Source organism: Dermacentor silvarum, chromosome 6, assembly GCF_013339745.2.
Source record: "Dermacentor silvarum isolate Dsil-2018 chromosome 6, BIME_Dsil_1.4, whole genome shotgun sequence".
In the NCBI taxonomy this organism is placed as follows: Eukaryota; Metazoa; Arthropoda; class Arachnida; order Ixodida; family Ixodidae; genus Dermacentor; species Dermacentor silvarum.
The window spans coordinates 47,914,753-47,930,612 of record NC_051159.1 but is presented as its reverse complement, the minus strand read 5'-3'; positions in this window follow the sequence as shown (position 1 = coordinate 47,930,612).

The window sequence follows — 15,860 nt, the reverse complement described above, 5'->3', positions numbered from 1 at the left end:
CATGTTGCGGCGGTAAAGAACGTTATCCTGAAGCAAGAACATGTTGAGGGAAGGGTCGAGGGTGCCGGATTGCAGACGGTGAATAAGAGAGAGCAAAGATGGATCTCGACGTTGTTCGTCGGCCACATGGGTGAAGTCTGTTATCGCCAAGACACAGGTGTCGGGGTCCGTTTCAGTGGAGTCGGATGGTTCAACGGGATGGCGGGAGAGGCAATCGGCGTCATTGTGTAACTTGCCAGATTTGTACACTACCGAGAACGTGTACTCCTGTAATCGTAATGCCCAACGGCCGAGCCTCCCTGTGGGGTCTTTGAGTGTTGAAAGCCAGCAGAGCGCATGATGATCTGTTATGACCACGAGCGGCCGTCCATATAGGTATGGGCGGAATTTCGCGACAGCCCAGACGAGGGCTAAGCACTCCCGCTCAGTAATGGTGTAATTCTTCTCCGACTGTGACAGAAGACTAGCATACGCTATCACACGGTTGGCTCCGTTCTGTGTTTGGGCGAGGATAGCACCAATGCCATGGCCGCTTGCGTCAGTTCTAGCAGCCGGGTCAAAATGAGCCAGCACAGGTGGTGTAGTGAGAGCAGAAATCAACGACGCAAAGGAAGACGCTTGGTCCGCGCCCCAAGAAAAGGCGCATCCTTTTTGAGTAGGTCCATGAGGGGTCGAGCAATGTCCGCGAAGTTGAGAACAAAGCTGCGAAAGTAGGAGCAGAGCTCAAGAAAGCTGCGTACTTCTTGAGTGGACCATGGAACTGGGAACTCGCGGACGGCACGGACCTTGTCAGGGTCTGGTTGGACACCAGTAGCGTCGACTAAGTGTCCAAGTAATTTGATCTGGCGGCGCCCAAAGGTACACTTAGACGAATTGAGCTGGAGGCCAGCCCGGCGAAAGATGTCGAGAATGGCCGACAGACGAGGGAGGTGGCTGTCAAAGCTGGGCGAGAAAACGATGACGTCGTCCAGATAACAAAGACAGGTCGACCATTTCAGACCGCGTAGGAAAGTGTCCATCATGCGTTCAAAAGTTGCAGGAGCATTACACAACCCAAAAGGCATAACCTTAAATTGGTAGAGGCCGTCGGGTGTGATGAATGCGGTCTTCTCGCGATCGCGGTCATCGACGGCAATTTGCCAGTATCCCGAGCGGAGATCTAGCGACGAGAAATATTTGGCACCATGGAGGCAGTCGAGCGCATCATCAATTCGTGGGAGAGGATACACATCCTTCTTCGTTACCCAATTGAGATGGCGATAATCGACGCCGAACTGCCAGCTGTTGTCCTTCTTTTTCACAAGCACTACAGGGGATGCCCAAGGGCTAGAGGAAGGCTCTATAACATCTTTATCAAGCATTTTCTTTACCTCCTTTTGGATGACTTCGCGCTCAGAGTGAGATACCCGGTAAGGGTGCTTGTGAAGGGGGCTGGCGTCTCCAGTGTCGATGCGGTGGGCCACTACATGTGTACGTCCTAGTGGACTGTTCGCAACATCAAATACGTCCAGGTACGAAAATAGGACACCACGGAGTGCTGCACTTTGGGAAGGTAGGAGGTCGGGGGATATCATTTTGTCCAGAAGTGCCTGGGTTGGCGCCGGTATGGCAGGTTGCGTCACGGTCTCAGCGTCAACAGCGAATGTAGAAACAATACATTCTTGCAAAGGTGACAGTTCGGTTAGTGAAATTCCTTGAAGAAGAACATGGGTCGAAGTAGAAAAGTTGAGGACTGGAAGCAACGTTTTGTTCTTGGCAATAAGCACTACGGTATGGGGAAGTGCGATGTTGCGCGAAAGGATCAGATCTGTGAGGGGAGCGACCACATATTCACCATCAGGGACTGGGGGAAACGGTGACATAAGGACGTAGGTAGCAGCCTGCGCGGGTAGTCGTAGAAACTCCAGGGAACGTAGGCGAGCGTTACTTGATGCGGTGTCATCAGGACACAATAGCAGTTCGAGCCGCAAAATGACAGAAGAACAATCGATGCGGGCAGAGTGGGCGCTCAAGAAGTCAATGCCAAGAATGACATCATGTGGGCAAGCGTCGAGAACGGCGAAGAGAACTGAAGTGTGGTGGCCGGCAACAGTAACGCGGGCAGTGCACATACCAAGAACAGGTGTTCGGGTGCCGTCAGCTACTCGCACAGTAGGAGAGATGGCAGGTGTCAGCACTTTGCGTAGGCGGCGTCGGAGCGTAGAACTCATAACAGATATGTGGGCGCCAGTTACGATGAGAGCAGTAACGGGCACGCCATCGACGAGAACATCGAGTAAATTGCGTCTTGAAGTAGGGGTCGATAGAGGTTTTGCAGTCCTTGTCATCAATGCAGCCTCACCTCCCGGAGCTGCACTGGCTAGTTTCCCGGGTGGTGTCCAGAGGAAGCCGGAGAAGGAGAGCGACGGCGTTGAGGGGAGCGCGACTGGCGACTCTGAGGTGACGGCGATCGGCTGGACCAGTGTCCTTGTGCGGCAATATCGGCGTAGGTCGATTCTGAGCGCGAAGAAAGACGGTGAGGATCACGGGCCGGGAGTTGGTCGTCAAGAAAAGATGTGCTGTAGTACGGGCCACGATCTTGGTGGCGGTCACCGGGGAAACTTGGTCGGTAATTCCGACGATTGCGGCAGTGGCGTGAAATGTGGCCGACGCGAGAGCAAGAAAAACAGATTGGTCGGTCGTCAGGTGTCCTCCACTCAGAAGGGTTGCGGTAGCGGGGTGTGAACCGGGGAGCGGAAGCGGCAGCAGCAACAATTGGGGCGGTGTGGTGTTCAGTGGGAGGACCGGAAGCGCACATGGGCGGAGGGACGTAACTGGGGGCTTGTGGAAATACGACGCCCATATGGGCAACCTCCTGACGTACGACGGCCTGAATGAGAGATATTGTCGCCAAATGGCCGTGAGCAGGTGCCTGATAAGCGGCTGGAGCCATGGCTTCGAGCTCCTGGCGAACAATCCCGGCCAAGTTGTTAGGCGGCGAGAACGGAGGGGGCGTCATGGGATCATCGCACGAGGATGTCGCAGCTGTATTCGGGAGTCTGTTAAAGCGCTGAGTAATCCGCCTGCTCTTGGCTTGTTCAAACCGCCGGCATTCAGTGATAATGGAGTCAACCGTGGTGCAGTTCTTACACATGAGGATGTTGAAGGCATCGTCAGCTATGCCTTTCAACACGTGGCCAACCTTGTCCGTCTCTGGCATGTCTTTGTCAATGGTACGGCACAAGGCTAGTACGTCTTGAATGTATGCGACGTACGACTTCGTGGACGTCTGAGCTCTCGCCGCCAGCTCGTGCCGGGCTGTCATTTGGCGCGCGGCTGATGGGCCAAACAATGCACGCATCTTCTCCTTGCATAGGTCCCAACTTGTAAGTTCTTCTTCGTGCGTGTTAAACCACACCCGAGCCGTGCCCCGTAGGTAGAAAATGACGTTGGCAAGCATTAGAGTCTCATCCCACCTGTGGTGCTTGCTGACGCGCTCGTACAATAGGAGCCAATCGTCGACGTCTTTGTTGTCCGTGCCGCAAAACGTGCCGCGGTCGAGGGGCTGCGAATATATAAAAAATTAAATTATGGGGTTTTACGTGCCAAGACCACGATCTGATTATGAGGCATGCCGTAGTGGGGGACTCCGGAAATGTGGACCACCTGGCGTCAAACAGTTTCATTCAATAGCGGCACATGTCCGTTGGCGTATGCATGGTGGCCCTAATGCGCATACACAGTGATACCGACCCACATACACACTTGCTCCAGGGGCACATACCAGGCGCCCATCGGGCATCGACCGCATTGTTAGAATGCAGTATCTTCGGCACTGGCGCACACTTTAACGCTCACGACATATCAAATCTTCTGTTAGATACCTCTAAGTTGATAATCTTCACCAACAATGCTTCAATGTGATGCGTGGCCGAAGGCGCGATCAAACGTGCATTACAGCACAGCAGTCAAATTCTATATTCATTAGGCCATGATAGCGGGCAAATGTGCTTGAGGTGAAACACGCTCTTTAAAACCTGTGCCGCGTTCGTCACGTGCCAGGTTCACGCATTTTTCTTTCGTGGCTGCTAGCGCCTTCGAACACTGTGTTACACTGCAGTGCCTTCGACATCAGCACGTCAGTAGATTGAGATACTTCAAAACTGGGTGGGGTCCATCTCTAAGGCGGCGCTATATATTCGCCACTGGCAATGGCCTGGTGCATGGATTTTCGGTGCTATACAAAATTGTACTTTGCTGATACAAGCAGTCTCGCGCCACTCTTGTGTCTGTCACCCTCACCACTATGTGATTACACAGGAACAGACAAAAGTGCTTGAAAGAACCCATTTATATTCATGACGGACGCGGGTGTCAGTGAAGAGGTCTCTGCAAATTACAATTTCGCTCCAACTAGAAGGAAAGTGAATCTCTGCCGATCATTCACAAATTCGAGAGGTACCAATTGGTGCCGATCATATCCGGGGCACACACCCCTGAACTGTAAAAAAGTGAATTGGCTGGAAACCTGAAGAAAGACTAGGGGGAGCATTATTGGGTCACGCAGCCAGCCTCGTTAACCGTACTCTCCATGAAGTCATTCCCTTCGCTTCGTTTTTCCTTGCGCTATCGTCAAAACACGTGACAACTGAGACTTGGCGTATTGGCCAGGAATCTTTGCTCCCAGGTAGGTTATATTGCCCCTTTCTCTATTAGTTGGTTCATATTGCTACGAGGCGCTGTAGTAGCACAGGACATGCACTTGTTTCGTTGCACTGAAGTAGTTCTGCCTGCAAAGCGTTAGCGCATAAACCTACCGCGTGCGCCAACGCGGTGATCACGAATTGGGCTGATACCATTGACATCAGTCGTATTGCGCAAACGTCTCTCCTAAATCTTTCTTTCCTCCGTGGCTCGAAAACAACCACAGCTTTTCTCAGGGTCAAAAACGTCATCATTGAGAAGTCACTGTTGGGTATTTTGTTTTGCATGCCACAAAATACGGCCTGTTTTATATGCCAGTTCTTGTTGCCTTTCAGGTGCCTGCCTGGAAGTTTTTGTCCATTGACGTACACCACTCAGAAACGTTGAAGAACACATTTGTCTGCAGAAAGGTTGGTTTTTTGGGCTTTATTAAAAAATGCTGGTATACTTTTCTTCTCATTGTTCGGTAAATTATAAAACTAGTATTTGTGCTATACATCTTGAAACTGCAGCGCGCACACGAGAAACGAGGAAAAAAAGGCGAGGATGACAGACAGGCGCTGAGTTTCAAGATGAATAGCTACCAACTCGGCCAACTTTCAGTACCTTTACAGTATTTGCGCTGTTCGAAAATGCTAACTAGCGGAAAGAGTAAACAGAATATTGCCCCTTTCTCTATTAGTTGGTTCATATTGCTACGAGGCGCTGTAGTAGCGAACGATGATTACAGGACTGACGAATACAACGATCGCCGATAGTCGCGCGCACGGGCTTCATATTGTATGCCTGTTCTGCCTGTTGTGTATTTCTTGCAAAAATATTGTCAAGCGTCTTCTCTCCACGTAGCATTTTGGTGGAGAGTGTGGGCTTTTCAAGTATCAAGACGGATTTACGCAGCGGACGTTTCTTGGCTGCATCTATCATGCCAGCTTAAGGCCGGGGCGAGAGTGCTTCGGGCAGGTCACCCACTGTGCCTCAACCAACCGCTGCCAACCACCCTGTCGTCTTCACACAACCGCGTGACCCAGGCACCTTTTCGGGCTCTGAATACACCGACGTCGAAGATTGGCTTGAACTGTATGGACGGGTGAGCATTAGCAACAACTGGGACCCCACTGTGATGCTAGCGAACAACACATTTTACCTGACGGACACGGCTCAAGTGTGGTTTCTGAACCAGGAACAGGAAATTACGAGCTGGTATCGGACGCCGTCATGCTGCGCAGATAGAACTTGCATGCCGAGCAGAGATTTGCACCGAGTCCTATGCGACGTACATTCAGGACGTGCTCGCGCTTTGTCGCAAAGTCGATCAGAAGATACCTCAAAGGTATCGTAGATGATGCGTTTACACACCTGCTTTTTAAGAACACAACCACATCACAAGGCGTCATCAATGAATGCCGATGCGTTGATGAAGCAAAAAGTCGTCGCATTGCTCCGAACTGCACCCGTCTTCCGAACACTACTCCGACGTCTGACTGCGAAGACCTTCGTCTCCCATCCATTCCACCCATTCCTGCTGCAGCCGACAATATTGTGCGCATCATATGCCGCTACATTGAAGCTGCCTCCCCAAGTTACCCTTCTGGTACGTAACCCCGACGAGTCCCATGCAACCATTTCCCTTATCCAGACGGTTGTGCGTCATGAACTAGCAAACGCAGGATTACAGACGCTTTGCCCAGTCAACGAACCCGACTACCACCCACCCGCAGCACCTGAGCTGTCCAGAAGGCCATACGTTCGCCCTCGCTATCAGAATTCCTCAGAATGGCGCATTTCCGGTGACAGGGTTATCTGCTTCCGTTGTGGACGCGTTGGACACATTTCCCGCCATTGTCGCAATGCTTGGAACTTGCAGCGTTGGCCGAGCTATTAAATATCTGACGTCCAGGTGGGAGTTCCCGAGTGCGGGTGCACAGTGCAGGCCAGCACGATCAAACCACTCCCTTCGCCACCCCACACCTGCCCCACTCACCACTGCGTCGTCGCTCTCCTTTTCCCACATACTCCCACCGCTCATCAGTAAACTGACGGGCACAGCTCCGAGAGGTCAGCCTGCCACGACGACCCGACATGAAATTCATCTGCTCACACTACCTGGGCATCACAACCCCAACGTAGACGCGGACGGTACACCTGTCGTCACACTGATTGATACCGGCGCCCACATATCCGCCATGAATTCATATCTCCGTACACGTCTGAAGAAGGTCTTCACTCATACTGCGATCGCTGTAGTGCGCGTAGCCGATGGTTGGACGCCGGCTGTTTCTGGGTGGTGTACCACCCGTGTCACTGTTTCTGGACGCCACACTTCAGTTTTGTTTTACGTCTTGAATCAGTGCCCGCATGCAATCATTTTAGGACTTGATTTTCTCTCGGCAAATTCGGCTCTTATTGAGTGCTCTGCAGGTGTTGTGCAGGTTGCCTTCCTTCATGCCTTTGAACCTTCTGGTCCTCCGCCGAGTGGACTGCGTCCGCCGAATAGATTCGCTTACCACATCTCGCCGTCACGTACATCAACGTCTCTCCTGATCCCCATGTGGACGAAGGCGATCACATCATGTCGCCCAACGCAACCGTCCTCTGTTCGCAGAATGTCATGTTCCCATATGTGGTGGTTCGTGGGCCCAGGTACTCAGATACAGGAAGCAAAGTCATCGACAAGGCAAACATTTATCGTCGACAGACGGCAACAATTACACTTACGAAGAGCTACAAGATACTGTACAATTTCTGTAGTGTCCACGCAGTCCACAACTCACGTGAGTTGTCACCGCGCGTGTCTGACTGACGATATGATGAGTCTGAGTATCTTCGTAAGGTCACTCACAGTACTTGATGTCGGAGGCGTCGGCGCTTGTAGACTTGAAGCGCCGTTTGTACGAAGGAATCGTACAGGCGACCAGCAAACGTGCAGATGAAGAACTGCTCGTATGACAGCACGGCAGGCCCACGCGGTCAGCAACGCGGCACCGTGGCCACGACCCCAGCAGGCGGTTGTGCAGGACCCTCTCACGTGGCTCGCCCGAGCATCGCACTCGCGACCAAGGCCATCTGGTACCGCTGGGCTCGAACGCTCGTTCACCGCAGGAACAGCACCGATCCGTTCAGCCTGGTCTGGATCTCAGCTCCGGCCGGAACACAGGTTCACCGTAGGACACGCCAGTCTCGTCCCGGCTGGTCTGGTAGCACCGGCTCGGTCTGTGTTGTGCCTCAGGTCGAACCCGTACACGCCCAGGCTAGCCTGGCAGCGCTAGCTCAGCCGTTTTCGTTCCGAAGGCCCCGAGCTCCCATGCACGTTCGTCACGAGCTCGCGCATTCACTTCTTCTTCGTGGCTTCCGTTAGCTTCTTCCATGTTGCCATATACTAGTTTCTTACTAGACCATACTCGGCCATCAGTAAAAGGGGCAATGCCGCACGTCTCCCTATTGTGAATTTTGGACTTTGTCCTCAATGATACCCCAGGGTCTCTCTCTTGCAGCCCTATCTCCGGCCTGCGAGTATCGCGTTTCCGTCCTAACTGATCCTGCACCGCCTCCTGCCGCTATTGATTCGGACCCCACGATGTTAGATAACATAACCAAGATGATCGCCACTGACCTTCCGGCAGAACACGTGGGCGCGCTTCGTTGCCTCATCATGTCCTATCAGGACAGTTTTGATCTGAATGACTGTCCACTGGGCCAAACAACAGTTTTAAAGGATCGGATTCACTCCGGCGATGCCAAACCCGTGCACTGACGTCCCCATCCTGTCTCCTCCGCTGAGCGCCAACTTATACAGAAGGAAGTTGACAAAATGCTTGCCCGTGATATCATCGAATCTTCTTCGAGCCCACGGCCATCTCCTGTCACGCTCGTTAGAAAGACGGACAACAGTTGGCGCGTCTGTATCGACTACTGGAATCTTAACCAAGTAACAAAAAAGGACGTGACCCTTTACCTCGGATAGATGATGCCCTTGACAGTCTAAGTGGTTCCAAGTAATTTTTGTCAATAGACCTTCGTTGCGGGTATTGGGAGATTTAGAATCACGGCATGGATCGTTAAAATACGGCGTTTATTACACCTGATGGACTCTATCAGTTTAGGTTATGCCATTCGGGCTATGCAATGCTCAAAGTACATTCGAACGAATGACGGACGCCCCCCTTCATGGCCTAAAGTTGTCAATCTCCTTGTGCTACCTCGATGATGTCCTTTTCTTATCGCCGACATTTGATACACACCTCGAGCATCTCACGACACTTCTTTCAGGGTTCAGATACTTCAGCTGTATTCGATGAAATGTCACTTCAGCCGCCGGCAACTTAATGAGCTTGGACACCTCGTCGACTTCTCCGGTGTTCGTCCAGATCCGGAGAAAGTACTCGCAGTCAAGGATTTCCCTATGCCGACGTGCGCAAACGACGTTCGAAGCTTTGAACTCTGCTCCTACTTCCACAGATTTGTGGGAAATATTGCTGTTATCGCACGCCCTCTCGCGGAACTTCTTAAGAAATACGCGATTATTGTCTGGTTTCCCGAACAAGCTAGTGCATTCGCTGAGCTGACGACGCGACTCACTGTGACACCGATTCACGGCCACTTTGACGTGTCCACTCCAACGGAAGTTGCAACTGACACCAGCGGCCACGGTATCGGCGCGATTCTGGCACAGCGACAGCATGGTTACGATTTTGTGATTGTGTACGCTAGCCGTCTTCTGTCGCCAGCCAAACGCAATTACTCGATATCCGAACGTGAATGTATCACCCCCGTTAGGGCGAAGCATCACCACGCCCTATGCTGGCTTTCATCCTTGTTATATCCAGCTGGACGTCTCGGTCAGCGGTCTCTATGGCTACAAGTGTACTCTTACACAGTGGTGTATAAGACAGGCGATTCCATGGGGATGCTGATTGCTTGTCACGTCATTCACTAGACCTCCCCAACCTTTCTGAGACCGTCGAGTCAAACTTGCGTCCTCACGCTTACCTCCTTTGGCAACATCGCGGTTGAGCAACGACGTGACCCTTACCTGATAGACATCATTCTCAGCCTGACGGACCTGACAAGTTCCCCATCTTTGCGTATGTTTGTTCTACAAGATAGCATATTGTACCATTACAACATGCACCCTCATGGCCCTGAACTTCTGCTGGTCGTTCCCAAGCATATGCGTGAGAGTGAACTCGCACAGTTGCATGATGTTCCTACCGCTGGTCATCTCGGAGTCTCAAAGACATATGACCGTATTCGGCGTCGTTACTTTTGGCCCAGTAGTTACCGTTCCTTTTGCCGCTACGTCGCCTCCTGTAAATCTGGTCAGCACCGCAAAACACAGCAGCCCTATCAGCTGGCCCTCTTCAGCCCATTGGAATAGCATCTTAGCCATTCTTTCGGGTTGGTCTTGATCGTCTTGGTCCTTTTCCTCTACGCTTAGTGGAAACAAGTGGATAGCTGTTGCTACGGGTTGCTTTGCTCTTTCTAATTCACAAATATGTTCATTCCGATAAGCCATGCATATTACCCCTCGAAACACCCGCCCGTACGTCCTCAGGATTACATAATCATCTGAGCTTCAAGCGCATTTTTGGTAAAACTGCTGCTTTCAATTTATTTGCTGTACTTCGCGCCATATCTCACTGGAATGGTATTCCCGATGAAATCGTCTCGATAACCAATCGTAAAATATTCCGTGAACGTCTGTGTGCACGTTTTGCTTAATCTCGTTCCTCTTATTGTCTGTTATGCTTGGGCATTCTGTGCTATGTTTTGTTTTTTAGTTCAGCCACTGCACAGTTGTGTTAGATTTATTTTTCAGTTGTTTCCATTGTACTCAACAGCTCATTGTTACATTGCGCCCGTTACTCAATGCCCGACAGGGCCTGTAAGGTGTTTTCTAAACAAATAAATATCGTTTACGTCGCTCGACTGAAGCGGTATCACTCGAACGTACCAAGCGCGGGGACAGCGCCTTCACCGCCGGAGGTCATGCTACAAGGCGCTGTAGTAAGACCGATGATGACAGGGCAGACGCAGACGACGATGGCCGATAGTCGCGCGCACTGGCTTCATCTTGTATGCCTGTCTTCTGCCCGTTGTACCAATAATGTCAAGCGTCTTTTCTCCCCGTAATGATTATATTACTGTGAAATATAACATCAAACTAATTGAAGTAAGGCAGTGGCAGGAAAGGGCGCGTTACTGGTAGTAAATTGTAAGAACTGTAAACAAAACTGGCTTTTACGGGCGTGATAACTTTTAGTTTATTGTTGCACTGACCTCGTAGAGGTTAAATTGACTAGCCTGTGAGTTCTTGACTGATGTAATTGAAGGGCTATTGTATGTCGCTTAAGTCATACTTTTTTTATCCAGTAAACCGATATTTAAGTGAGCCAGAAAATCACTTGTATGGATGGTTTAGTTTCTTAACGCATTTCGGCTGACAAGAATTCTGTCGCAGTTAATGTAGGTGCTGCTTCTTAAAGGGAAACATTGGACATTAACCAAAGCGCCTATCACGTCACCTGGGTTGTTAGGAGTTTCTCTCGCGCAAAGCAGAGTGTGTTATTCCGCGGAAGCAGTTTTCTCGATACTTCCCGCAAACATGCATTGAACCAAAAATGGGGAATCACCCGATTTGGTATCATTTGACCGGGCCGTTTCAAGCCGATAGAGAAGCCACTTTTAACCTGTTTGTGCTCCTCACCAGAAATGAATTGTGGTAGACGACTACGCGACTGTTTCTCTAAACTCGCAGCTAATCTAAGGTGTTAGGTGTACAGTATTCTTGAAATTCGTTCTCAATATTAAGGAAAGAAGGCTTGGCCTTTGGTAAAATACAGGCCAAACGCCAATATCACCGTCCTAGATTGGTGTGGCTTCAGGCATCACGTGCTAATTTTTTTCTAGCCGCTCTCTTCTTGACACAGTTAACACATTGACGTAGTACAGTAACGCACGAATGGGTGAGAACGCTTTGTTTCAATAGTTTTATAAAATACAACAGTGCTAAATATGTAACGACATAAACGCACACATGCCGCGTTTAATGCGTCTGAGTACTATTGCATAATTTAATAACGCGCTGATAAAACCCATGAATAATTTTTATCCTTCCGACTCTTCTTTACTTGCGCGAGCTTGCATGTTGTGACGACCCAAACCGTCATTTACACTCAAAAAGGCACGAACATGTCAGTGGCAAATCACATTGCCATTGGCTTAGACTGGCTTTGATTGGGGCAGGATACGCCAAGATATCTGTTCCCCTTATTCATACTTCAATTCCCGACCAGACACGTTAAATTGATTTTATAAATATTTCGTGACTGCTTAATGCACATCTCGTTCCTTGCCCGTCATAAAGTGCAGTAAAGGGGCGTTAGAGTTACTACACTCGTGCCTCTCTTTTGCGAGCATACATTTCGAGGTAGTCTAACTTCGCAATTACAATGTACAAAACGTGAATCTGTTTCACGTGATCCTTTGTGGTTGCTTCCAACAGGAGTTTTTCTTTCCAGCAATGAGGACAATATGATAATGGGAATAATAACAGTCGTGGTGGCACCAAACGTTTTTCGAAGAAAGCTTTTGTCTTTAGAGATCTCGCTATTTTCCCAGCAGCTCAATGGAAGAAAAAAAAAATTCGGGGCAGCTTGCACTAGTGGCGCAAGGCTAAAGAAACAGCGCAGCTGATCGGTTCCTAGCTTGTCCTGGCTAAGCAAAGTGATGCTAAGTTATACAAAATGTATAAGTATTTCCTCGTGGTCCGTGGCATCGGGAAAAGCTTTGCGAAGCACTTGCAGTCCGAGCACACATAGGAAAGTGGGGCGAAAGCTATGCACAGTGTACGGGCGGCGCGCAGCCAACGCCACGCCGCGATGACGTCAAGGCACATGCGCAGCAGCGCACAGCTGGTGGGAGCGCGTCCGAGCCGCCACCAGAGGCTCCTGCTGCAGTCACGGACACCGCGAGCGTTCGGCGCTAATGCGGGGAGACGAAGAAGCGCGGATGGCGTCGGCAGCACCTCTGCACGTTGCCTCGTTAGTGCTGCTACAATTTGTTTCTCAGTGTCTCTCTCGCTCTCAATTTCTCTTTCTCTCTCCCAAGCATAGCGCGCGACGCTCCGCGAGGGGGTTGCTAGGCAACCCAGTAATAGGCGGCGCACATTACGGCCAGCTTAAATAGCTCCGCTATTAAAACTGTGGCTCCAATCCACGCTGTGAAGGTGGTTGCACAGCGAAGCTGTAAACGACGCTCACAAAGATTACCCATTGTGACGTCACTTGAATTCACACACGTGGCTCTACAAAGAGTGAAACCAGATACAAGTGAAATGGACTGAACCACATCCTTTATTACTTCACAACGAGATTATATTCACGCTGTCCTTCTGGCGTCCTTACTTTCCTTGGTCTACCCATGGTAGCGTGGAATGAACTAAATGAGTTGATAGACCATGGTGACGTCACTACGTGATTTTTATGCTGTTGGGTTCTTTTCAGTCGGAGTAACTTACGCAACCGCAATCTTTACCTGTAAACACGCATGGGAAAAGAAGCGCTGTACTCGACACCCACAACGATTAACCATTGTGACGTCACTTGAATTCACATGCGGGGCACAACAAGGGGTGAAACCAGAGACACTGGTTTCACGAGGGTTTTGAATGACGGCAACGCCTTTCGAAACAGCTGCAAACTTAATCTTTCTCGGAACGCGTCGGAGGGTGTTCTCGTTGTTCACACGCGCCTGATCATCCATCATGTGGTTTGGATGCTTGTTTTGTGGTTTGTCTTTTGAAAATGAGTGCTGAGCTGTATGCTGTATGCCCGATTTCAAAGGAGAGATGCTGGTTGTAATCAATATTTAGCTTGGCGTTTTTTGCTTACGCCGACACAAAAATGTTCTTGGCTGGTAGAGGTACATGCTTCGCTGTAAAAAAACGAAAAAAAAAAACTTCTGTAGTTTTTTTTTGCGAGTCGATAATATGAGTGTTGCTAGTGTTGCTATCGAGGTCACGGAATGCACAGCGATAAAAGCAAAAAGCAGACATTATAATCATTTTCATCTGGCTAGGGATAGCCCATACCATAGATGATCTTGTCTCTTTGTTGTGCAGCAAATTGTGTTGTCTTAGCGTTGAGCGGGTGCTGACTGAGCGAGGAGTCTCGACTGCCACTTCGATGGAGCCATGTTAACTTCCTTATTTCAGGGAAGATAATCTGTGAGCCACGTGCGTTACTGTTGTTTCGCGAAATTTCAAGTGAACTTCACACTATGTCAATGTTTAGAACCAAGCAAGCAGCAGCATCCAGAGAATGCCGGATGGGCATGGCACGTGGACCGGGCAATCGTGTCTGACTACTTGTGAGAAAAATTGGCCGCATATCGCAAATGACTTCGGAAGACACTTCTGCCTCCCCTCATGCGTAACACCCTCTCTTGTCACCTTCCCACCCCTTACGCTCTTCCCCTGCCCTCTCGCCCTCTCACTCCTCCAATGATGGATGCAATGGAGCTTTTGCTGCATTCAATTCGAAGTTCCAGCATTCGCCCTGCTCTCGCGCCATCTGTTGGGACCTTCTATTACTGTTGGCTTAAAGCGGGCTACAAATACGCGGCTTCAGTTGGCTTGTTTTTAACGCGTTGATTTTTCATTTACTAACGTAAAACGAGACTAATGGGCATTCCTAATTAAATTAACACTGCGGATCACGGTTATGTACATATATTTTGCCTCAAACAGGCCTGAGGTTTCCTTCGCGCTGTATAATGTTGACGTGTATGACCAAATGTCACCACTGCTAGCAGCTTGGGTGGTTTTGGCCGGGCGGTTAATCGAGTGACAGACAGAAAGACAGAAAGACACACAGACAGAGCGACCGACCGACCGACTGACAGGCCGACAGACTGACAGACAGACACACAGAGAGACAGACAGACAAACATTTAGGCCTTAAGCAGCCCAAGAAAGACTATCGTCTTTAAATTTGCAGATTTTAACAGTTAGCTCTACTTCCTCATTGGTCTGTTTCAAACATGTCGCTGTTCCAATCGCGCATGAAATTGTTATCACACAGACGAAAGTGTATTGTGCTCAGTCTGTTTATCGATTAAGCCTTGGTTAAATAAGCCGATAATAGAGGGGCTAACCACTCGTTCCGGATTTATTTAAATGCGAGTAACGATATTGAACCAGCGAGGCTTATTTGGCGTCCGCGCCTATGATAAAAAAGCTACACTTGAAAACTTCGTAGCAATGTGGTATTTCTCAAAATTTGTAGGGCACTAGTTCGCGAGACTGGGCATTTGATCCATCTTCGAGGCGTACTAAAAATTATTGCACATGCACATGTGCTCAAAAAAGCGAAGTTTTTCTGTTCTGTTATGTATTTCATCTCGAGCAAACCTCTGATTTCGGTCTTGCTGACTCAAGCGCTGATAGAAATCGAAGACTGAGTTCGTGTGTTTTTTTGAGGCAGAGATGAACATTAAACTTGGATCATATGAAAACCACGGGTTCGTTACGGTTAGGTTTTTTGCATTGCTGCTGCAGGTCTTTTACAAGTGCCGAGTGCCATGCGCTCTCGCGCTGACGCCCGCAATTGGAACAGGCTTAACGAGATCCTTCTCTTCGCCACTGGTAACCTTTTCATCGACGACGACAGACTGCAGCTCGGCTTTGGAGGAGTGTTTTTTTTTATGTTATAGACTATGTTGTTTCATAGGATAATTCAGAAATACTCAAGCGGATTCTTAACTCACTCACTTTCAGACAGATTCTTTACATTGAGCATCTCCTATTTCACAGTGCATGATGTCTGCGTCCACTCCATATTTTCTATTGCTAAGAGGCATAACAATATGTGCGATATTATGCCCCAATTATTTGAAATGAGCACATCACCGTTTAATCAGTTGAAACCTTTCTTCAAGCTATGCACCCAAGCTGGAAACTAAGCAAAGCACACCAGCGTTACATACAGACACACACTGAGTGCTGCTTCGTGACTGAAGGCATGAAATTGAAGGATCATAGCACCTCCAGCATCACGACAACAGGTGTCAATTGTCTGCCTGCTGACGTAATTTCACCAACGCTACTTGTGTTTGTTTGTTTACAATGTTTGTTTACTTACCACGCCGTGAGAAACACTATAACCAACAACGTAGCAAAA